General features: G+C 45.8%; 1 long non-coding RNA gene across 1 annotated transcript; it reads right to left on the bottom strand.

Moving 5' to 3' along the window:
* Positions 1–1,237: 1,237 nt before the first annotated feature.
* LOC123582460 lies at positions 1,238–25,568 on the bottom strand. Its single transcript, XR_006704386.1, has 5 exons — positions 25,091–25,568; positions 22,280–22,453; positions 19,480–19,620; positions 9,115–9,239; positions 1,238–2,052 (listed from the first exon to the last, which is right to left on the bottom strand). It is a non-coding gene; the product is annotated as an uncharacterized LOC123582460 (long non-coding RNA).
* Between the last annotated feature and the right edge of the window lie 12 nt (positions 25,569–25,580).

Raw genomic sequence — 25,580 nt, 5'->3', positions numbered from 1 at the left:
AGTTTGTCTCAGTTAATGTGCAATTAGTGGGGTGTGGACATGTTGTTTCACAATATGTGTTATTGTTTATGTGTTAAATTTGAAATGTATCGTGTTATGTTGTATTTTAAATTTGCAAAAGTAGATCAGTAACACAATTCAGGAATTCAATTAGTTAGCTGAAAGTTAATTAAATCAGTATGCTGAATACTTTTAAACTCGGGGCGGGGGGGGGAAAGAACGTTGTAAGTGAAACATTAACCAGGAATCCAGTGCAAATAAATACACAGCATGACTCTGTCTATGCTGGGATTGGGTAATCCACAAGCATGATGAATTATGATGAGCAGCTGAATGGGAAAATTGCTAATAAGAAATATGATAAACCTCTAAGACATATGTTTTATTAAACTGGTAATCTATTTTGCCCTGGTTCCCAGTATATTATGCTATAAACCTTGGTCAAATAGTGGCACAAAGCCAATGAAGTCATAGTGCCATTAAAAATTTTTTTTAAAAATATTTACTTACTTATTTTTAAAAAATTTTTCTTAATGTTTATTTATTTTTGAGAGACAGAGAGACAGAGACAGAGCATGAGCAGGACAGGGGCAGAGAGAGAGGGAGACAAAGAATCCGAAGCAGGCTCCAGGTTCTGAGCTGTCAGCACAGAGCCCGAGGCAGGGCTCGAACCCAACCCACGAGCTATGAGATCATGACCTGAGCTGAAGTCGGCCGCTCAACCAACTGAGCCACCCAGGTGCCCTGTAGTGCCATTGTTAAGAAAACCTCAGTGGCCAATCTGATAATCAAAACAAATTTTTCTGGAAGAAGAGCTCACAGAATAGTGCTTCCTAATGACATTGATAACATTTACCCCTAAACATAAGGAGAAGTGGTCAAAACTATAAAGGCATCCTTGAAGGTTGTATTTTTAAAATTTTTTTTTTCAACGTTTATTTATTTTTGGGACAGAGAGAGACAGAGCATGAACGGGGGAGGGGCAGAGAGAGAGGGAGACACAGAATCGGAAACAGGCTCCAGGCTCTGAGCCATCAGCCCAGAGCCCGACGTGGGGCTCAAACTCACGGACCGTGAGGTCGTGACCCGGCTGAAGTCGGACGCTTAACCGACTGAGCCACCCAGGCGCCCCAAAGGTTGTATTTTTTAAAGCCAAAACAGTCACATTCTGGCTAAGAAGCTTTTACAGTCAGTCATAATGTTAATAATGATACATTTGCTTGGTAAGAAAGCTAAATAAGCTTTTGGCAAAATTCCTTTATCAAAAGATATCATTGGGGGAAAAAGATACTGTTGGACATTGCATAGTATCGGTGGTATACAAAGTGGATGAGCACATCGTGTGGAGTTGTCGAGGGCTGCTGGAGAAAGTCATCCAACCATGCTAGGACCTGGAAACCTTTCTCATTATTTCCCCCTCATTTTCAGTGATCTGATGAATTATTTGTCTATTTCTGCATAACAAATTACCCCCCAAACTTAGAAAATTAACACAACAGGGGCGCCTGGGTGGCTCAGTCGGTTAAGCGGCTGACTTCGGCCCAGGTCATGATCTCGCGGTCCGTGAGTTCGATCCCTGTGTCGGGCTCTGTGCTGACAGCTCAGAGCCTGGAGCCTGTTTCAGATTCTGTGTCTCCCTCTCTCTGACCCTCCCCTGTTCATGCTCTGTCTCTCTCTGTCTCAAAAATAAATAAACGTTAAAAAAAAATTAAAAAAAAAAAAGAAAATTACAACAAATATCTCACAATTTCTATGGGTCAGAAATTTGGGGCCATCATGGTTGGGTGGTTTGGACTCAAAGTCTCTCATGAAGTTATAGTCAAACCGTCCAGAGGGACTGCAGTCTCATCTGAAGGCTTAACTGAAGAACGTTCTGCTTCCAAGCTCCACTCCTGTGGCTGTTGGTAGGTCTCAATTGTTCTTGGGTTATTGGATTGAAGCCCCAGTTCCTAGCTGGCTGTTGACTTGAGATCTCCCTCAGCTTCATGCCATGGGGACCTCTCTTTAGGGCAGCTTGCAACATGGCAGCTGGCTTCCATCAGAGCGAATGATCTAAGAGAGAAAGAACCAGCTCAAGACCAGGATCACCAACGCATCCTGATTTTGCATTGAAATTCCTGCATCTTTGGTCCCAGGTAAAGCAGGATGGTTGGTTGCTCTATCACGACAAAGGTCATAGTGTTTTTTGTAGCCTAATCTCTGAAGTGACATAGCATCATTTCTTCCATATTCAGTGAGTCCAATACAGACCCGAAGGAAGGGGAATTAAGTTCTACTTTTGAAGGGAAGAGTATCAAAGAATTTGTGGGCATATTTTTTAAACCATCACATCTGGAGTCCAGTTTCATGCGGAAAAGAAAGTATTACAGAGAAACTCGACTTCCTAACATACTCCCTATCCAACTTCTCTGCTTCTGTAAACACCCCTTCCTCCTCTTTTCTCTGTCAGTGAAAGAGGCAGCCCTCCTCCTGTCTAAAGCCAATCTTTCCACCGGCCAGAGTTTATCTCTTCCACCTCCTCAAAACTTTTCCCCCTTAATCACTCCTTCTCTCCCTCAATTTCTTCCCCTTAACTTTCTATTTTCCTAGCATATGATCATGTTCACATATATCTTAAAAGACTTTAAGGCCGAATGCTTTATGGAGGTATAACTTACCTATAGTAAAACGTGGAATAATATGCATACAGCTTGATGAATTTCAAAGGATACACATATCCTTTCATCATCTATATTCTTCTTCAATTCACTGAAACCTGGTTTCTGCCCCCATCCTGTGACTGAACGCCATAAAATAACCTTTTAAGATGCCTTTCGGCCTGTTGGGTCCCCCTTTCAGTTTGCGTCCTGCCCCTCTGGCTTGTTGTTCTCAGTCTCCTTCATGGACTATCTTTAGCTTACTTCTTCGACGGTGAAATCCTGCACCACTTCTCAGCCTACGACGCCTCTGGGTGATTTTATCTGTTCTCATGACTCCAATTACCTTCTCTATGCATTCACTTCTCCAATATCCATAGCTCTGATCTCCTGGATGTCAACTTTTTATGTCAACTGCTTCTGGACATCTGCACTTGGGTGTCCAACATACACTTCAAACTCACTGTGTACCAAATGTCACATCTTCCCATCCTCACTACTCTCCCACAAAAGTCCTGTTCTTGGGGCACCTGGGTGGCTCAGGCGGTTAAGCAACCGGCTTCGGCTCAGGTCATGATCTCGCAGTTTATAAGTTCGAGCCCCACGTTGGGCTCTGTGCTGACAGCTCAGAGCCTGAAGCGTGCTGCAGATTCTGTGTGTGTCTCTCTCTCTCTGCCCCTCCCTAGCTCGTGCTCTCTGTCTCTCTCTCTCTCTCAAAAATAAATAAACATTAAAAAAAAAAAAAAAAAAAAGACCTGTTCTTGGGCACCACCCAATCACAAAAGTAAGAAATCTAATTGTCATCCTTGATTCTTCCTTCTCACTCACTTGCCATATCCAGTTAGTCACCAATCTTGTTATTCTACTTTCTGAATATCTCTCTTATTCATCCACTTTCTCCAACTCCACTGTCACTACCTTGGTTCATTCTACTTGTCCTGACAGTTGCGATGAACCCCTAACCAGTCTTTCAGCCTGAAGTCTTGCCCCCCTGTCTTGCCTCACTCCAATCTCTTCTCCACACTGCAGCCAGGGTCCTTTATTCAAACCGTAAGTTTGATGATGTTACTTCCTCACATAAAACCTTTCAGTGGATCTTCCTGACTTTCAGGATGTGGTCAAATTCCTTAGCATGCTACAAAAGGCACTTCGTGTTCTGGCCCCTGCCTACCTTTCCCTCTGGTCTCACTCTCCTCACAATTGAGAGTATGTACTTCCCCGAATGCTGCATACTCTTGCTTTTGTGTCCTCGGCTTCCTCCGCCTGAAAAGTCTTCTATCTCACCCAACACTTTTTATTCCTCCTTGCCTTTCAAGTTGAGCTCGTGCATCATGTCCTCCCAGAAGCCTTCATGGCACTTCTACCTGCAGACTCACCATCTAATTATGTACCTGTCGCTCTCACCAGACTATGAGTTTCCTGGGGGCAAGGGCCTTCTAACCTATCTTTTTACCCCCAGAATATTATGTGAAATAAACACACAAAAGAATTGTCAAATGATGAATGGAGATGTTAAGGCCCGGGAGGCTCAGCTCACCCGGAGACAGATGGATCAAGCCAGACTCTAAGGATGAGATCACCTTCCCTCAGATAGATGGGGATGTTGGCTCACAACGTGTGCTCAAGGCTGAAAGAGGGTTTATCAAAGTGAAAAGCAGAAGACATAGTCCTAGTCCTTGAAGAACTTTCAGTATCATTTGCAGCAGGAAAAAAAAAAGGTAAAAATAAAAGGTATCTTTAAGAAAGGAAACAAGGGGCCCCTGGGTGGCTCAGTCTGTTAAGCGTTTGATTTTGGCTCAGGTCATGATCTCACGGGTCGTGGGTCCGAGCCCCGTGTCGGGCTCTGTGCTGACAGCTCAGAGCCTGGAACCTGCTTCGGATTCTGTGTCTTTCTGCCTGTCTTTTTGCCCCTTCCCTGCTTGTGTGCATTCTCTCTCTCTCTCTCTCTCTCTCTCAAAAATAAATAAAGATTTAAAAAAAAAAGAAAGGAAACAAAAAGTTAAGGCATAACGGTCAGCCTATACATTCTATAGAAAGTCAGAGAGGAGAAAGGATCTTTCAGACACTGCTTTGGTCAAAGGAGACTTTCAACTGGGCCACAGTTGGGCCAGCATCACACGTGGAAGGGGAAACATAATGTCCAGCACAAACCAGAATTGGGGTTAGGTGTGGGGTGCTTTCTTCCTGGGAGCTTACGGTCTTGAGTCTGTTGCTCAGACAGACTGAGCAACAAGTAATTGGGATGAAAAGAATCTGGTAAGGAGGAACAGGACCTAGACAGAATAATATAAACTGGGTGGGTATGGAAACGCTTCATGAAGTTTCCCTGCAGTGTTACAGTGGAAACAGTGTGTCTTATGAAAATGATTCAGATATTTAGGACAGATGATTCCAGAGGAGATGAAGACATAAAGCCTAAGGCATTAAATTTTCCAAATGAGGGACTCTGACATGCTATGTTCTCTCCTCACTGGGCTGCACATCTTCCCAACATAAAAGTCTTTTAGACCCCATCAATCACAAGGGCATGGCCGGTATTTTCTTTCATATATAGCCTGCCGGCCTGCCTGAAGGAAACATCTTCTTATAGAAGTTAAGTTAGACCCACTTGGCTTTAAATCACAGATCAACCACTCACTAGCTGTGTGATTTGGGCCAATGAGTTAAGTCTTTTTTTTTTTTTTTAAGTTTATTTGTATTTATTTATTTAAGTAATCTCTGTACCAAAAGTGGGGCTCGAACTCACAACCCTGAGATCAAGAGTCTCATGGTCTTCCATCTGAGCCAGCTATGTGCCCCAAGTTAACTCTCTCTCTTTTTTTAATGTGTATTTATTTTTGAGAGAGAGAGAGAGAGAGACAGCATGAATGGGGGAGGGGCAGAGAGAGCAGGAGACACAGAATCTGAAGCAGGCTCCAGGCTCCGAGCTGTCAGCACAGAGCCTGACGTGGGGCTCTGACCCACAAACCGTGAGATCGTGACCTGAGCCGAGGTCGGACGCTCAACTGATTGAGCCCCCCTCTGAGGCCACCACCCAAAATAACCATGATCTTACCAGTTTCTCCTCGACTTTCTCAATGAAGGAAATGGTAGGTGGAAGGAGAAGGTTCCTGTATAGCCCTGTCAGGAAAGGAAGTGGTCCGGGAGTATCTAGACAAACCAGTGCACAGGCCACACTTTTTGGTGTGGCCTGGCTCTTCCCTGGTGCCACCTCCTGAAAGGATCTCTCTGGGTTTGCTGGAAGGACACACCCAGCCAGCCTCTTCTAGGTCAAGTCAGGGGCTAAAGAGAGGAGACTTTCTGCTTGGTGGCTCTGGACATCAGAAAGCCTGGTTTTAAAAGATGCAGAGGTTCTGTGCAACATGGGCTGTTGGGAAGAAATCTCATTCCCCCTAATTAAAGGTGCCTTCTATGCAGAGAGATTACTAGAGTCAGTCACATCTCCCTGGGAGGCTGTTGGAGAGCTCTCTTTAAAAAGTCCTGGACAGCTGCTGGGGCAGCTGGGAGAAGGAAATGCCAGCCTTCTGAGTTGGTAGGCGTGTATATGCTGTGGGGGCGGGGGTGGGGGGGACACCAGTTTCCTGTTTGGCCATTGTGCCCTGGCTAAACGAGGAAAGGGAGCTTGCTGTTTGTTCTATTGGTTCTCAGATAGGAGAGCGTGTGTTGTGACTGTGGAGGTCCTGCGGGTGAAGATTTGAGAGTGTGGGGACGACCTGCGCCCCTCTCCTCTAAGGAGGGCTCACACCTCCTCCGTCGCTGATGAGCTGCCTTTTGAGCTTCTGCAGTTTTACAGTTAATCATGGGGAAACCAGAGGGACTCCATGTTTAGAAAGGCTCTCCCTCTGCTGTCTTTCTGCTAGCCCCTATTTATTCATGTTCTATATCTCACCTTGCGTCCGAATCAACCAAAGAAGCTGTGTTCCCACTCGGAGAGGGAAGCAAGAAAGTTAATCATTTTCTGAGTTTTGTCCTACGCCCCCAAACGCCTGATAACATCTAAAAGCCTGGATCCCAAACACGTTCCAGGACATTAGCTTCGAACAAACCTCAGCCGATGGTGGCATCCACACCCCCTACCTCCAGTTATTTATGAAATAACACCTATTGTCCACCTGCACTTGGCTTCGAGCGGTCCCTTCTTTGGATTCCTGAAGGAACGTGTGCCCCGGACCCCTTTCCAATCTAAACCCCTAAACCCAAGCGAGGAAGAGACTCCCTCTCCTTTCCTTCCTGCCTCTCCCAGACCTTCGTCTGCTATACTCTGTCATTTACGCTCTTCAGTAAACTCTGCTTTTACTTCCTCCCGGCCTGCGTTTGTTTTCTATCCTGCACAAAGCCAGAGACCCTCTTGGCTGGTCCTGCGGGACCCACTCTGCGTCCTTCGATCCGGCCTGCCTACATCCTCTTGATGTTTTAAAGGATCCTATGGGAATCTGTTGAGGCAGTGATTCACCACTGGAAATGCGGTTTGTGTAAATCTGGATTTGGATATAATGTTTTCTTAATGCAACCACATTCAAAAATATGATCATTAGCAATCATTTATATATGCACTCAAGTCATAAAAAAAAAAAAAAACATTTACCTAAAGGCTGCTATGTAACCTGTCTTCAAGGGGCTGCTGCTGAAACTCTGCCTGATGTGGCCACTGCTTCCCTCACCGGTTTGATCTGACGTTCCTTGCTAATCCCTCACCCTATAATCCAGGCATGTTCAAATACGATGGGAGGGGGGGTTGGTTAACGAGGTAAACTCTGGAGCCACACTATACCCCTTCCAAACTGTGTGACTCTAGACAAGTCACGTTAGAGGGTCTTTATGTCTCTGTGCCTCAGTTTCTTCACCTGTAAACAGGGATGGTGGTATCTAGTGTTTTATTATTATTATTATTATTATTATTATTATTATTATTATTATTATTATTTTGGAGGTAGAGTAAGCTTAGAATGTAAACCACAAAAATAGTTCCTGACGCTTAGTAAATACTGTCATCATTATCAGAATGTCCGTCCATTTGGAGGCCTGACTATGCTTCTTCTTCTTCCAGACCCTGTTGAAGTGTCATCTGTTGTAGGAAGCCTACCCAGACCTCCCCGGGGCAGAGCTAACACCCGTTCATTGTTCCACGCCTGTATTTTATATGTACTTTTATATGACTTCTATTACACGGGACTTCAACCGCGTTCAGTTTTCTGAATCAAGAAGAAGTCTTCAGGGGCGCCTGGGTGGCGCAGTCGGTTAAGCGTCCGACTTCAGCCAGGTCACGATCTCGCGGTCCGTGAGTTCGAGCCCCGCATCAGGCTCTGGGCTGATGGCTCATGATGGCTCAGAGCCTGGAGCCTGTTTCCGATTCTGTGTCTCCCTCTCTCTCTGCCCCTCCCCCGTTCATGCTCTGTCTCTCTCTGTCCCAAAAATAAATAAACGTTGAAAAAAAAAAAAGAAGAAGTCTTCATAGCCTGACATAATCTGAAAAGAGAGTAATCGCGAGACTCTTGGTTTTATAAAGAACAGCTCACCAGAAAACAGACTCTTCACTGTAGAGAACAAACGGGTGGTCACCAGAGGGGAGGGGGGTGGCAGGGTTGGGGGAAATAGTTAAGGAGATTAAGAGTATGTGTATCGAGTGGCTCAGTTAGGTATCCAACTCTTGATTTTTGTTCAGGTCATGATCTCATGGTTTGTGAGATCGAGTCCTGTGTCGGGCTCTGCACTGTCAGCACAGAGTCTGCTTAAGATTCTCTTTCTCTCTGTCTCTCTGCTCCTCCCCCCTCCCTCTCTCTCTCTCTCAAAATAAATAAACACTAAAAGAAAAGAGGGGTGCTTAGATGGCTCAGTTGGTTAAGCGTTCAACTCTGGGTTTTGGCTCAGATTGTAATCTCACAGTTCATGAGTTCAAGCCTCGCATTGGGCTCCACACTGTCCATGTGGAGCCTGCTTGCGATTCTCTCTCTCCCTCTCTCTGCCCTTACCCTGTTCGCTCTCTAAGTAAATAAATAAACTTAAAAGAAAAAAAAGAGTACACGTATCATGATGAGCACTGAGTGATGGATGAAAGTATTGAATCACTCTATTGCACACCTGAAATTAATATCACACTGTATGTTAACTATACTGGAATTGAAAAAACAAAGAGTAAAAAAAAAAAAAAAAAAAGAAGAGGAAAGAAAGAATAGCTCATTAACCCATTTGAGTGTGTAACCAGTGAACTTGAACTGAACTGGTGAAGGAATATTTTCAGGGAGGAGTACTTCCTGTCTTGGGCCGGCCTATTCCCAATTTGTCAACATCCTGCCTCGTAGCTCCCACCATTAACCGCACAGCCCCGAGGAGTAATGCCTGATGCCAGTGTCCCCTCTCACCCCAGAGGTCCCAGCCACAGGGAACCGCTTTCGGTTCCACAAAAGGCCTCTGGGCCTTCCCTACAGCTGCTCTTTCAGTCCCGAGCATTTTTCAGCCCTCCCTTCTCCCTGTTGCTTACCTGTTGTTCCTTCAATCTTCCTTCCTTCCTCCACCCCTGAAGCCTTCCCTTATCTCCGGAGATGGAGTCCATTATTCTCCCAGGCGGCCACTCAGGTCCTCATACTTCCCCTATCACAATGCTCACTACGTCAAAAAAAAAAATTTTTTTTAAATGTTTCTTTATTTTTGAGACACAGACAGACAGAGCATGAGTGGGGGAGGGGCAGAGAGAAAGGGAGACACAGAATCCGAAGCAGGCTCCAGGCTCCGAGCCGTCAGCACAGAGCCCGACGCGGGGCTCGAACTCACAAACTACGAGATCGTGATCTGAGCCGAAGTCGGATGCTTAACCGACTGAGCCACCCAGGAGCCCCAACACTTAGTACATTTTACTGTAATGTTTTCTCTGGGTTTTCTGCTAAACTGTCTCTCTCACAAGCCAGGGACTATGCCTGGAAAACTAACCCCAGGCACAGTCCCTGACCTATAGTTGATGTGTAGTAACTGTTAAGAACGAATATGAACTAGTGAACGAACAGAAGGAATGAATGCTTGGTAGCAGGTATCCACCTGCATGACATTTCCTGTCTTTTTATCTTTCTAAGGAGTTCTCTGCACCATGGGGCTTAAAAAAAAAGAAGTCATCTCTCAAGGATAGGATGGAAATGGATTAGGAGAGCCATAATGGAAACATTTAAAATTTCAAACTAGAGGGGCACCTGGGTGGCGGTTAAGCGTCTGACTTCAGCTCAGGTCACCAGCTCATGGTTCGTAAGCTTGAGCCCCGTGTCCAGCTTTGTGCTGACAGCTCAGAGCCTGGAGCCTTGCTTCGGATTCTGTGACTCCCTCCTTCTCTGTCTCTCCCCTGCTCACGCATGCTCTCTCTCAAAAATAAACATTAAAAAAAAATTTTCAAACTAGAGACTCTCAGGATCTATGTTTTCTCCCACTTCCTTAAAAATCCAGCCCTGGGGTGCCTGGGTGGCTCAGTCGGTTACGTGGCTAAGCATCTAACTTCAGCTCTGGTCACAGCCTTACGGTTCGTGAGTTTAAGCCCTACATCTAGCTCCTTGCCGATGGTGCAGAGCCTACTTGGGATTCTCGCTCTCTCCCTCTCACTCTCTGCCCCTCCCCAACTTGTGCATGTTCTCTATCTCTCAAATTATATAGACTTAGAAAAAACCCAGCCCTTCCCAAATTCAACATGTTTTAAAAGAAAGAAAGGTAAAAGAAAAAAAAAAAAAACCACGATATAGGCAAAATATGTCAATGCCAGAATGTTAAGTACGGTTTTCTCTAACCCTGTGTTCATTGACACAAAGGCCAGTAGCCACATGGGTCACTGAGCACTCAAAGAGGGGCTAGTTTGGATTGAGATGTACTAGTACAAGGCACATTCTGGATCTTGAGGAGTTAGCATGACAAAAGGAATTTAAACTACTGGTCATATTGATTACAAGTTGAAATAATAGTAATTCTGATATGTTAAGTTAAAGAAAATATATTAAATTTGATTTCACTTGTTTCTTTTCACTGGTTTTAATAGGGCTTCTAGATGATTTAAAATTGCATTTGTGGGGGTGCCTGGGTAGCTCAGTAGGTTAAGCGTCTGACTTGGGCTCGGGTCATGATCTCACAGTCTGTGGGTTCAAGCCCCGGGTCGGGCTCTGTGCTGATAGCTCAGAGCCTGGAGCCTGCTTCAGCCTGGAGCTTGTTTCCCTCTTTCTCTACCCTCTCCCACTCATGCTCTGTCTCTGTCTCAAAAATAAACATTAAAAAAACCTTTTTCGTTAAATTGCATTTGTGGGCATATAGAGGTTAGTTTGCAAGCGGGGTCGGGCGGCTACCTCCTTTCTGCTCAGAGCTGTTTTTTTCAGTGCTTTCCTGGTTTGCTAGATGCCTTTGAACCTTGGCGTTTTCTCCACTGCCTTTGGTGTGACCTCTGGGGCTAGCACTGTGGTGAGGCAGCAGGGTCTGCCCCCTGTGTCCTGACCTTGGGTCCTGTTTGCCCAGATACTGACCACAGCTCTCAGTTTCTGTCTCTGGCCCTGACTTGCGACCTGAACATAACTCTACACACTTCCCTCTGGGCTCTGGTTTGTTTTTGGTTTTCTCCGTGTTCCCCGCGTGTGGAAGTTTGGCAAAAAGAAACGAGGTCTCTCCTATAGGCAGTTACTTTGAAATCACCTATCAGAAAATATTGATAGATGAAAAAGACACCACAAAATGCCTCTAGTCGGTAACTGTAATAAACAGCCCGTCAACATATGCAAACTGTTTTCCCTCCGTTCTCCCGAATTAAGGGAGGATCGCTTCTTCCACGAAGCAACCACCTGGGTAGAGGGTTGGGTGAATCAGTTGGTCACACAACTGTCCTGGGTCTTCAACTGTTAACTTTCTTGGCCACAGACAACGACTTCTCTCGCTACAGAAAGGTCGGCTCAGTTCTCTGGCTCAAGTTTTCCTCTATGTATAAAGCGAGGCTTTTTCAATCGTGCCAACTTTAAAAGTCCATATGCTTCTATGCTTCTCCATGTGAGTGGGAAGGAGAAGAATTCTAAATAAACACAAATCTCAAGCACACACTTCTCTTCCAAGTCTTTTCCTTTCCTCGGCGCTGGCAGAAATAACTCCTCCTCTTCAGGAGTCTCAGCTTTTCTTCCTGTCTGTGGTGTAGGGTCAGTAAGCGTTGGCACTTTGGAGTCATATGACCTGGGTTTAAATCCTGGCTCTGTCACACGCTAGCAGTGTGATTTGGGGTGAATAACTTAGAGACTCTGTTTCTCCCCGATCCAAGGGGGGCCTTTAACTTCTCTGAGCCTCTGTATGGGGGGTGGGGGTAACATGGTCTTACGGAAAACATCTGGCCCAGAGGAGCTGTTTATTAACATATTATGCTTGATCATACCTCTGGGACCTGGGACCTTGTTCCTCTCTCTCCTGCCAGCACCTACAATAGCTGCCTTAAAAAATTATATATATGTATATGTATATAAAATATGTATATATATGTATATAACATGTGTACCTTTCCTGACTTTTAGAAAGAAAAATGTGCCTCATTTGACTCTTTCTCTGGTTAATGTCTTACTTTCCCCTTCATTTCAGCGTCAGTTCTTGGATCGCGGGTAGTTTACTGCCTTGCTCTTCTTTCTTTCTTTTCTTCTCTGTCATGTGTCATGTGCTCTGACGCTATAGTGACCCTCAAGACACTGCTTGAGCAGCGACCGGTTGGTTGGCAAATCCAGCGGTCGCCTGTCCGTCCCGTTCTTCCCGACTTCACTCGGCACCCGCCGCCCCTTCTTTCTTTCTTTCTAACATTTTTTTTAATGTTTATTTTTGAGAGACAGAGCATGAACGAGGGAGGGGCAGAAAGAGAAAGGGGGACGCAGAATCCAAAGCAGGCTCCAAGCTCTGAGCTGTCAGCGCTGAGCCTGATGTGGGGCTTGAACTCATGAGCTGTGAGATCGTGACCTGAGCCCTAGTCGGACGCTTAACCAACCGAGCCACCCAGGCGCCCCTCGCCGCCCCTTCTTTAGATGCATTTCTTGCCCCGGGAGCTCTGATGACCTCCCGAAGTTTCCCAACCAGGCAGATCCGAATCCCTATAAAGTCATGAGCCCTGAATGATCTCTGGCAATCTTGTCACCTGCTCTGCTCACTGCCTGTCCCCTCTTTAAAATAAAGTCACGACTTGTCCTCTGTCCTCAGACCTCCTGCCAGCCCCTTCTCCCCTCCCCTCCACCACAGGTGGTATGGTGACACTCCTCCTCCCTGGCCGAGCCTGCACCTGCAGCCACGCCGCAGAAAACTCCTCCCCTCCAGCACACGAGCGGAAGTGGCTTCCCAGCTAAAGCCAGACCCTCCACCTCTGCCCTGGAACCTTCCTCTCTGCCACCTGGGCACCTTTAGGGGAAAGAACAGATTATCAGTGATTTGGCTTCAGCCTCTCCCACTCCACTATTTCCTCCCAGCAGCATTTAGGATCTCGCCCATCTTTAAAAAAAAAAAAAAAAAATCTTCCTTGCCCTCACTTCCCCCTCTAGTTACTGCTTTCTCTTCCTTCCTCCATTTTGGCCAAAGATCTTGAATTCGAGCCCGTGCTCTGTGCTTCCTCCTTTTGCTCTCCGCTCCGGTTTCTGCCTTAAGGCTCTGCCGAGGGCTCCCTCCATGCCTTGAATTCTAAGTGTTTTATTGGGATGTAGGATTCTCTTAATGATGAGGGTGAAGATAGTACCATCTTTGTGAAACACCTGCACGGTGCAGGTGGATTTAGCAAATTAGCCAAGGTTACCCGGCAGGGGTTTGAAACCAGCCAGCGGGGCTCAGAGTCTGTGCTGCTGACCCCCATGCCACGCTACTCCATGCCTCAAACTGGATGGTGCGTGTGCCCAGCGCACTACGGTGCCTCGCATATAGTAGGAGACGGACCGCCATGTTTGAATGAATGGACACATACTGTCGCCATGGTTCAGGTTCTTAATCTCTCACTCTGAGAATAACCAACTAATCATCGGGCGCCTGGGTGGCTCCATCAGTGAAGCATCCGACTTCAGCTCAGGTCATGGTATCGCAGTTCGTGAGTTCCAGTCCCGCTTCGGGCTCGGTGCTATCATCGTGGAACCTGCTTCAGATTCTCTCTCCCCACTCCCTGGCCCCTCCCCCCTCAAAAATAAATAAACATTAAAAAAAAAAAAATCACCCACTGATCAAAGGTTCTTATAAAGTGCAGGGGCCAGGGGCACCTGGCTGGCTCAGTTGGTGAAGCGTGCGACTTTTGATCTTGGGGTTGTGAGTTCAAGCCCCACATTGGATGTGGAGATTACTTAAAAATAAAATCTTATTTTTTTTAAATTTTTTTTTTTAACGTTTATTTTTGAGACAGAGAGAGACAGAGCATGAACGGGGGAGGGTCACAGAGGGAGGGAGACACAGAATCCGAAACAGGCTCCAGGCTCTGAGCTGTCAGCACAGAGCCCGACGCGGGGCTCGAACCCACGGGCCGTGAGATCATGACCTGAGCCGAAGTCGGATGCTTAACTGACCGAGCCACCCAGGCACCCCTCTTATTTTTTTTTTTAAAGGGAAGGGGCTGAGGTCTATGTCTATTTTTCTGAAAGAAGGTGTAGTTTTCGTGAATTTTTCATAGGAATCTTTGTCCCCCCCCCCCCCCCAAAAAAAAAGTTCATAACTTCTTGATTCATTCATTCCTCTGTCTTTGGTTTTATTTTCCCCAAACTCCTCCCTTATGTCTGGTGCACTGCCGTTAGATGACTCGATTGTCAATGTTTTAATTCTGCTGCTGATAAAAACATAAGAACAAATAACTTCCCTGCACCTGAAGAAGCCTTGAGTGCTTCCTCAGCTGGCTGCCTCCAAGATAAGAATCAAACACTTCAGCCCAACGGCTGAGACTTTAAGTAATCAAACCCCAGGACATTTTACCCGTACCTCCCTTCCATTTTTCTCTGACTTGAATCATCTGTCCAGCCAAGCTGAAGTCTTGTACCTTTAAAACTTCTGTTCGAACACACCTTTCGGCAGCTCCTCCGACAAGGATGTGTTACATTCCTGATCTAAGCCAGGACTTTGCCTGGGGCTGAGAATACAGGGATGACTACAACAGAGTCCTTACTTGTGGGAAACTGTCTAGTTTGGGAGACATATGTGAAAACAAAGTCCCCAAAATAAGGGATGACACATTTGTGGGAGTTATTCCCACTTAGAGGTGGGGTGGAGCCAATACAAAGCAGACTTTCTCTAAGCTCAACGTGTCTGTATTCTTTACATGTTTCTTTTCCAACAAGCATGCCTTAATTTTGTAACCAGGAAAAAGGTCTTATCAGGTAAAGACTATGATTAATTCAATTAGGAGCACCTGAGTGCCAAGGGGGGTTTCTGTGTCCAAGAATTAGTAAAATTAGGGGCACCTGGCTGGCTCAGCCTGTGGCACGTGTGGCTCTTGATTTCAGGATTGTGAGTTCAAGTCCCATGTTGGGGGTAGAGATTACGTCAGCAGATAAAAACAAACAAAACAAAAAAAGAATTAGTAAAATGAAGGAGGAAGGGACAATCAACCAGTAGAAAAGTGGGCACAATAGACATTTCCCGGAAGATGAAACATTTATGGTAAATAGATATATGAAGACAGGTTCAATCTCATGAATCGTCAAGAAGTAAAAATTGAGACCGCAATGCGATTCCATTTGATATCCACTTGGGTGGTGAAGATTAAGAAATCTGACAATCCCAAGTGTTGGCGAGGATGTGGGGGAACAATGGGCTCCCATAGATGACGCTGAAACTGTGAATCGGTAAAAAGCACTTTGGTAAACAGTTTGGAATTGAAACTGCAGAGTTGAAAGTTGACTTTAGCCTTTGACCCAGCATTTCTACTTTACATAAATACACAAGAGAAGTTCATGCACTTGTGCACCCGTGGGTTTTACACACATCTTCTTGGCAGCACTTTTGCGAAAGCAAAAACCTGCAACAACGCGAACGTCCATGATCAGAGCATCGGTTGTATTAGCTTGAGTTCCTCAAAAGCAAAGATGGGGTCGAGGACTCGGGTGCAGGTTGTTTATCTGGGAAGTGATCTCGGGCCTCGGGAGGGAAGGAGAGAAGGGTGAGGCAGAGCAGGAAGGGAGGCTGACATGGGGCATGAGATTCCACGGACGCCTCTGAGAGGTGTACAGAATGCCTCCCAGAATTGTTCATCCGAAGGATGGGAGCCTGGGGCATTTATCTCTTGGCTCACATCCCCCTTTGGTCGAGGGTTAGCTCTCCTCACTTTCAGGCTGTGCCTGCCGGGCTGCCGAGAAGGCTCTTGTGGCACAGAAGGGCCTGAAGCAGAAACTGGAGACGCCCAAGGCCTAACGCTCGCATCGGGAATTGTCAGTGTTGGGAGCTCACGAAACTGGCCACCACATGTTTGCCTAAGACCTGAGACGGGCCAAGGGGAAGAACACAGGGTGCCAAGAGCCTCTGCATCGAGAGGCAAAGTCATACTAGTATATTCACACTCCAGAACAATCTACAGCGGCCACAATGCAAATAAACTCGGTTACATGCAGCAGGCCCAGATAAATCTTAACAAAATAACACGGAAAGTAAACAAGAAGTCCCAGGATATTATGTAGGGCACAATGCTCTTTAATGAAGAAACCAACTAGGGGCACCAGGGTGGCTCAGGTCATGATCTCAGGGTTTGTGGGTTCAAGCACCGCATGGGGCTCTGTGCTGACAGCTTGGAGCCTGGGGCCTGCTTCGGATTCTGTGTCTCCCCCTCTCTCTGCCCCTCCCCCGCTTGCGCTCTGTCTCTGTCTCTCTCTCTCTCTCTCAAAATAAATAAACATTTTTAAAAATTAAAAAAAGTAAAGAAAATAACTAAAATACATGTTTTGGGAATATGCATGCAGGTTTGCATACACAAAAATATATACTTAAGTGTTTATGTAAATATATAGACATAAATTTCTAGAAATTAAACTTGTTCTGTGTACTTGAATTCTAAGGGGGGAAAAAAACTGCAAAGGATTATTAAAAGAACACATAAGGAAATCCGGAAAGTTAATGAGAGAAGGACAAAAAAAAAAAAAAAAGAAAAAAGAAAATGGGCAGAAAGATACGAACAGATATTTCACAAGAGGAAATATATATAGCTGTTAAGTATATATAAACACATTCAATCTCAACTTTAAAAAATGTTTTAATGTTTATTTAGTTTTGAAAGAGAGAGGGGGAGACAGAGGATCTGAAGCAGGCTCCATGTTGACAAGAGGGAGTGGAGCCTGAGGAGGGGCTAGAACGCAAGAGCCGTAAGATCATGACCTGAGCTGGAGTTGGAGGCTTAACTGACTGAGCCATCCAGGCGCCCTTCAACCTTTGTAAAAAGCAAGCCTTTTTAACTTTAAATTTTTATAAAGCTGGGGTAATTTTTTTTTTTAATTTTTTTTTTTTCAACGTTTATTTATTTTTGGGACAGAGAGAGACAGAGCATGAACGGGGGAGGGGCAGAGAGAGAGGGAGACACAGAATCGGAAACAGGCTCCAGGCTCTGAGCCATCAGCCCAGAGCCCGACGCGGGGCTCGAACTCACGGACCGCGAGATCGTGACCTGTCTGAAGTCGGACGCTTAACCGACTGCGCCACCCAGGCGCCCCAAATTTTTAAAATTGAAGTGTAGCTGGTGCACCGTGTTAAATTAATTTCAGGTGGACAACATAGTGATTCAACAGCTCTATACTTCACTCGGCACAAATATGTAGCTACCGTCTGTCACCACACAAGGCTATTACAATGCCATTGACTATGTCCCTTTCGTCCCCATGACTAATTCATCCCGCAGCTGAAAGCCTGGCCCTCTCTCTCCCCTTCATCTATTTTGCCCATCTTCCTCCCCCTGCCCTACTGACAACCACTGGTTCCTTCTCTATATTTAGGGGTCTGTTTCTGCTTTTTGTTTGTTCATCTATTTTTTTAAATAATTTTTTTTTAACATTTATTTATTCTTGAGAGACAGAGGGACACAGAGGAGGGGAGGGGCAGAGAGAGGGGGAGACACAGAATCTGAAGCAGGCGCCAGGCTCTGAGCTGTCAGCACAGAGCCCGACATGGGGCTCGAACTCGCAAACTGTGAGATCACGACCTGAGCCGAAGTTGGATGCTTAACCGACTGAGGCACCCAGGCGCCCCTGTTCATCTATTGTTTTTTAGATTTCACATAGACATGATATCAGAGTCAGGGTAATTTTTAAAATTAATTTTTGATAATATGTTTTCTAGATAAAACTATTTTTAGGAGCAAGAAAATAATAAACACAAGATTAACCGTTGGGTTGGGGGGGGGATATGTGTAAGTTGTCAATTCTAACTTTTACAGTGGATGATCAGTAACAAAAGAGGGTCAGGCATGAACCAATGAAGGGGTTCGACCCATGGATTATATTTAAACCAAAGCATCTTGAAGTCTAAGAAATAAGATTATATGGTATAATAAATATATTCATAGGTACCTATAAGATACACTGATAACATGAAGGAGGGAGCTAGGAGATGCTCCCTCACACCTGGGAAGGGCAGAGAAGTTTGACCAAAGATGTGACAGCTAATGGGGTTAAAAGAATCAGGACAGGGTTGCCAAATTTGGGAGAAGGTGGAGGGCATGGCAGGGCATTGTAAGTGGAAAGAGCAGCATGAACAAAGATATGGGAATGAGAGACAGTGTGGCGTGGCCAGTAAACTACAGACAATTAGTGTGGGTAGAAAAGGAGAGCGGGAGAGGGAGAGGCGCGTGAAGGACCGAGAAGGTTCAAAAAGGTCTGTCGTCGTAAGGAGGTGAGATGGTTTTCCACACTGTAAGCAAACAGGAGCCTTGGAGGGTTTTAAGCAGGATACTGACGTGATTCATTTCAGGAAGATACTCACGGCAGAGTGGAGGACTGCTTGGAAGGTGCTGGGGGCAGGAAGGTGTCACGATCTTTGTCCAGGTGAGAGATGTGCATGGCTTAATAAACTCAGGAGCTCTGGTGTGTGTGGAGGGGCATGTGTGGTCTAAACCAAGAGGTTTTTTTTTTTTTTTTTTAATTTTTTTTTTTTCAACGTTTATTTATTTTTGGACAGAGAGACAGAGCATGAACGGGGGAGGGGCAGAGAGAGAGGGAGACACAGAATCGGAAACAGGCTCCAGGCTCTGAGCCATCAGCCCAGAGCCCGACGCGGGGCTCGAACTCATGGACCGCGAGATCGTGACCTGTCTGAAGTCGGACGCTTAACCGACTGCGCCACCCAGGCGCCCCTAAACCAAGAGGTTTTTAAGATGTGGAATGGGCAGAATTTTATTTCCCTGCTCTCCCATGTTTTTCTTTCTAACACTTATCACTCGTGACATATTTACTTATCTATGGTCTGTTTTCCTCCCCACCAGGATGTAAACTGCAGGAGAGCAAGGATGTTAATTTTGTTCCCTCCTCAATCCCCAGGGCCTAACAGTTCCCGGCACATGATGGGTAGTAAACAATTATTTGTTGAAGGCATGGAGTTTAGCTAGGAAGGAGAAGTACAGGGTAATAGCCAATAGGGGAAGAATTTCCAGCACTCTAGTCTAATTTAGCTCCTGTCTCTCCTTTTAATCTCTTCCAGAGCTCAGTCTCCAGCTAAGTATTTGGCAAAAAAATAAAATAAAATAAAATAAGATGTGCCTGCTTCTGCCTCTCATCCTTGTCTCAGCCTCAGTTAACAACCTTTCCTCTTCCCTCCACCTACCCTCCCTGCTCTCTAGCTACCTTCACTTTTTATCTCTGGAAACCTTGGTTTTCTGGGTTCCCTTAAGATCCTTGGCCATATGCTTAGACAGTTCTTACGTTGTTATAGGATCACATACCTGCTAGATATTGTGCCTTTGTCCTTCCAGATCTACCCTCCATCATTTTCCGGAGGCTGGCCTTGAAGGACAACGTCATCAGGGCTCACTTGCCCTTAGGCTTCCTCTTGGGTTCAGCCAGTGGGAGGCAGCACAGGAGATCTGAGGGCAAGAGAGAGACAGGGGTAGGGCTGTATTCCTGTACGTTCTTATTGGCCTTCCCTTTCCATCAGCTATTGTTCTCACTTAGCCCTGGGTTTCCTCTCTTTGCTAGCCCTGGGGTGCTTCATTACTCCTTGTTGGCTTCCCTCAAACGTGCCCTCATCTTTGCACACTGTCCCTTCATTAACTCTCTTCAGTTACACATTTCAGAGTAGGCCATCTGTTTCCTGCTGATCTTGGCTGATACAAAAGCAAAAATACAGAATTGTATCTTTTTAAAAAAGTTGAGATATGATTCACAGAATTCACCCGGTTAAAGTATACAATTCTGTTTCAGGTTCTTAGTATGGTAGAACAAATTGTATCTTTTTTCCAAATAATATGTCATGAAGTGTTTTCCAAGTTACCCCTTTCTGCTTACTCAGTGGTAAGTTACACAATGTTACACACCGTAAATTATTTCAACTTTCACTATCACAAAAAGGCAGTAGCACATATTGTGAGTGTGGACGTTCTCTTTGGGGGAGGATTACTTCCCAAGGAAAAGTTTCTAGGAGTGGTATTGATGAATCAAAAGGGAGCCATATCTCTTTTAAGGCTCTTCAGAAGTGGCGTCAACTGCTTCTTAAAAGGATTATACCAATTCACATTGCAACAGCTTTTTCTGAGTACAATCACACCATCTTATTAGCACTGGAAAGTGTTTAAGATACATATATTTTGCTAATGCAGTATGTGATGTTACCATTTGAATTTCTTTGATAGCCCTTCCAATCTTAAACCATTTAAAGCCATGTTTAGCCAAATGGGAGTGGAGGGACAGTGATTTTGAGGGGATTATAAAATGGATCCATGACGGAAGAAGAATGTTAAGATATACGCATACAGAGTCGGTCATACTGGTCTATGAGCATTAATGGCTCTCTTAATGGACTCTCTGGAATCAACACGTTCCATTCCCTCTGATTAAACATAATGACTACTACCTGTGACCTGCTGAACGCTTTGGATTAATGAGTTCATCTGTGGAATTCCAACACACTTCTTCCTACTAGTTGAGTTAGATGCCTAACGGGAGTCTGTTGTGTTTGGTCCCAAACTTGCTTATGACAACTGTATGCCAGAGTGTAATTAATTTAAGTTACACAAGCTGATGAAGCATGTGTATAAAGAGAAAGAGTTGTTTCTTTTTTTTTTTCAACGTTTATTTATTTTTGGGACAGAGAGAGACAGAGCATGAATGGGGGAGGGGCAGAGAGAGAGGGAGACACAGAATCGGAAACAGGCTCCAGGCTCTGAGCCGTCAGCCCAGAGCCCGACGCGGGGCTCGAACTCACGGACCGCGAGATCGTGACCTGTCTGAAGTCGGACGCTTAACCGACTGCACCACCCAGGCGCCCCGAGAAAGAGTTGTTTCTATGAAATGTCAGTTGAAGGTTTAGCTAATGACCAGTTGAAAACTGTCAAACCAGGGGCGCCTGGGTGGCGCAGTCGGTTAAGCGTCCGACTTCAGACAGGTCACGATCTCGCGGTCCGTGAGTTCGAGCCCCGCGTCGGGCTCTGGGCTGACGGCTCAGAGCCTGGAGCCTGTTTCCGATTCTGTGTCTCCCTCTCTCTCTGCCCCTCCCCCATTCATGCTCTGTCTCTCTCTGTCCCAAAAATAAATAAACGTTGAAAAAAAAATAAAAAAAAATAAATTAGAAAACTGTCAAACCAGGTGTGGGTGAGACAATTACAAAGGATTTTTTTTTTTAAAGAAGCCTCCACTTATATTGCTTTTCAAGATGTTTTAAGTCCTTAGGCAACTTTAAATTATTTCTTAATGTTTATCTATTTTTGAGAGAGAGAGAGAGAGAGAGAGAGAGGGGCAGGGGAGGGACAGAGAGAGAGAGGGAGAGACCGAATCTGAAGCAGGCTCCAGATTCTGAGCTGTCCGTACAGAGCCCAAGGCAGGGCTCAAACCCATGAACTGTGAGATCATGACCTGAGCAGAAGTCAGACGCTTAACAGATCGAGCCACCCAGGCGTCCCAAGTCCTTAGTCAACATTAAAGAAACAAATTGGAAAGCACAGAAAATATACCACAGATAGGTTTTATGTGAGATGGGGCTCAAGAAAACTGTAATCAGCACTGTTCCTCAAAGAAAAGGTTTGGCTCGCATCAAAAGATTGGCAAATGGGTGTTCCTTATAGGTTTTAAGTGAAAATGAAATGTTAAGGCATGTATTTGCCATTTTTTTATAATTCGCTGCGTTAATACACTTTCCCATTCAACTGCCAAACTAATGAGTCAGATCCAGTTTGTTTGGGCAGGGATAAATCCTTATTCCCCAACTTTGTTTGCTTGTTTGTTTTCATAGGAGGTCAGGTAGGAGAGAATTTATCCTGGGTCTTCCAGAAGGAGCGACTTACCTAATTGGTGAATTTGGATCTACCTGCCCTCAGAGAGTGCAATCTTCTCTAAGCAGACACAGTTAAAGTGGCTAGGCCCCCTCAAGGTGAAGGTTGGAGTTTTGGGAGAGAGAATTTTAATTCAGGGAATCTTAAAAAGCCTACAGGTCATCAGCTAAGCCACATTCTTCAGTTCAGCTCTGTTGGTGATGGAGTTATTTTCATGTCCTCATTGGTTCTGGACTTTGAAGAAAGGGGTGGTACTTACTGTCTCTATGATACTCCAACAGTGGTGAGTAAGACAGCTTCTATGGACTGTCATAGTCAAGATACATTTTTTTCCCCTTTCATTGTAGTCTGTGATTCTGTTCATTCAAATGAAAAGTTGTCTCTGGTTTACAGGGTAGTCCGGCCTTGTCTGAAGTTCAATCTGTATCTCAAGCTAGACAAAGAAGAACACATTTACAGCTGCTGAGAGATGCTGGTGTCAGGAAATATTTGTTAAGGAGGAAAGAGGAATACAAACATGGCTTGTGCCAATCCTTCTATCCCCACCCCCACCACATCCCGAGAGTCTCACCTGTCCTGTTGATTTCTGGGACATGTAAACATGGCAAACTTAAGGTCACTGTCTGTATGGCTAGTTAAATGAGAACTGCAAACATAGCAGGGAATGGTCTAGCCTCTTCTCAACATCCTTTGAAGTATTTTGTAACCCTATAGTGGGTTATAAAATCAATGTAGTAGGTTCTGACCAGTATTTCAAAAGAAATAAAAATCATGAAGTTGAAAGTCTCAGCCAGCAGTGCATAAAGTAACAGTAATACTTCATGAAACTTCTCGGAGGTGTGTACATGTGTGTGTATATTCTGGGTTGAGATGTGCAATATATTTCGTATAGAAGGTCAGAGTCAAAAACGTTGGCAAAGAACATTATTCAGCAATATGAGAAGGAAATACTGTCATTTGTGACAACAGGGATGGACCTTGAGGGCATTATGCTAAGTGAAATAAGTCAGAGAAAAAGATAAATACTGTGTGATCTCATTTATCTGTGGAACTCATAGAAAGTTCTAAAAAACTTTTTTTTTTTTTTAAAAGCTCTGGTTTAAGGTGCACATTTCTTCCTTTCAGCTTCGCTCTTTGCTAATCTGTTCTCTCTGAAAATCTGGTGCCGTGTGAATAAAAATTGTAGTGATTAACAGGCAGAGAAGCAAGGGCCAATTCTCATTCTGTAAGCAGCTGGAATGCAAAATACGGTTGCCCGTGCCTCACTGCTCTGAGTCAATCACATGTCCAACTATCATTACGATAGAAGGGCTGAGATCCAGAACCTCATTAAGTAAGAGGTTACAGGAAAATTTACTTTGACATTTGTCACCTGCACAGCTCAAGGGCCAGTGGTTCTTGCCAGCCACAAATCACAAAGGGTTCAGCTTGGCATTTAGGACTATGGTCCCATCTTATTTTTCCAGACTGGGTCTCCTACTTTTCTCTCCCTTGAATCCTATGCTTCAACGAAACTGACTTACTACTGTTACTGGACTATTCCCTCCAGTTCTCATTTTGTGTCCCTCCTGCCTAAGGCAGCCTCCTCAACTAGCCCATCTGTGCTGACCTAAGTCCCTTCCATCCTTCAAAGATCCCTTTCCAATCTCCTTGATTCCTCTTTTCATTTTTTTTTTTTAAAGTAGGCTCCATGCCCAAGGTAGGGCTTGAACTCATGACCCTCAGATGGACAGTCACATACTCTACCGATTGAGCCAGCCAGGCTCCCCTCCTTTCTTGATTCCTAATAACTCTTTTCAACTCCGCAAAGATCTTAAAAAAAACTTTCTTAAAAATGCTTTAAAATATCATTTTTCCTGATTTAAAGAGAAATAGTAATGTACTGTAAAAACAAGAAAAAGAAGACATCACAGAAAATAAAAATCCCATTTTTTAAATCTAGCATGATATCTATACGTGATATGCATAGTGTATGTATATATTACAAGCTAGTATTATCTTATGATGTGCTTTTCAATTGCTGATATTTTCCGTATCATCGATCTTTTTCTTCAACATGATTTTTAATGGTTACAAATAAACCATAATTTATTTAACAGTCATATAACACTGGGTGCTTTATTTTCACATATGGTGCTATATTTGGGGGGAATACAGATGGGGTGGTATCCAGGCTATAGTGACAAATTTCCTAAAAGCGCGCAGTGGAATACCGGGAATAGAAAATTGGGGCCAATAGGATAATTACGAGAACTGTAACTTAGGAGAAATAATAGGATAATTAGGAGAATTGGAAATGTTGGCAGGTAGGCAGGGTTTCGCACTTCAAGAGGAATAGGGATCTGAGCCAGTTGCGCTGAAGTCTGAAAGGGCAGTAACCTCAGAAGGCCTACGGATGACTTTAGGGTCATCTAGGCAGCTGATGCATGGAAACAGGCAGGGCTCAGTAGGCCTCCTCCCCATCTCAAAATATTTCTGTTTATGCATGCATCCTTGAAGTCTTGTAGGAAGAGGTGTGTCCCTTCTCTGATTTCTTCCTCCCTCTCCACCACCCCTTCCTCATTTTCCTTTTCTGAGATCTTGCGCCGTTAATCACCCCATCTCTTATCCCCCCCACCCCCCCCACCCCCGCCCCCAGCTCTTTTGAGAGCTCCACCTCATGCTGGGTGAGGGGGCTGGGGTGGGGGAAGGAGAAAGAAATCACCTGTCTCCTTTACTCTTACTACCTCTTGAGCTACAGGCCTCTCCGGCTCACTGCCAAACGTCTGGAAAGATCACTCTTTACTGCCTTCACCGCTTCGCCGCCGCGCACTCCTTATCCGAGCGCTCAGCTCGGTGCCTGGCGCACAGCGGGCCCTGGCTGGAAGTTAGTTCCGCCCCTCTCGCAAACTGGCACCTCTTTCCTGGTTCTTCAGAAGGAATGTCTCCGTGCTCAGCAGTGGGTGTCGGCGGTCGGAGACACCCTGACCTAGCTGCCACCTCAACGCCGCCTGTTCCCAGGTGCGCTGGGCTCTGGGAAGGTCCCGCCGGTCACCCGCCTGGCCTTCCGCCCGCTTCTCTGAGTTCTCACCTTGCGCGGCCGGGGCTCCCCCAGTCACTCGGACGTCTCCCAGGTCTAGCCCCGGGACGCCCCGCTGGCCGGTCCTCAACTCTGCTCGCCGCGGGTCTCCCGGTTCTCCCAGAGGCGACGCGTCAGCCTGCCCCCCGCCTCCAGGCCCGCCAGCAAGTCCCCGCGGCCCGCAGACCCTTGGGGCGCACCCGCTGAGCGCCTGGCCCGCGCCACCGCGGCGTCCCTCCATGTGCAGCCCCTCGCTAGGCCCCACTACGTGCCAGACCCAAGTGACGAGGACGCCGTCCCGGCTCCGGAGGCGCTCGCCGTCCGCTGGGGCGACACGGCCGCGGAGGCAGCCCGGGTCCCTCTAGCGGGAGACGGCGGCGCCTGCCCAAGGCCCCCGCCCGGGAGGCGCGGCGGAGGCCGAGAGGCCCAGGGCGCGGGGAGCGGCCTCCCCGGTGCTCGGCTGGGGGGGCGGGCGGGGCGGGGGGGGGGCGGGGGCCCGGCC

The sequence above is a fragment of the Leopardus geoffroyi genome, chromosome B3, assembly GCF_018350155.1.
Source record: "Leopardus geoffroyi isolate Oge1 chromosome B3, O.geoffroyi_Oge1_pat1.0, whole genome shotgun sequence".
In the NCBI taxonomy this organism is placed as follows: Eukaryota; Metazoa; Chordata; class Mammalia; order Carnivora; family Felidae; genus Leopardus; species Leopardus geoffroyi.
Note: the sequence above shows the minus strand (reverse complement) of the source record. Positions and strands in the feature narration are given on the sequence as shown.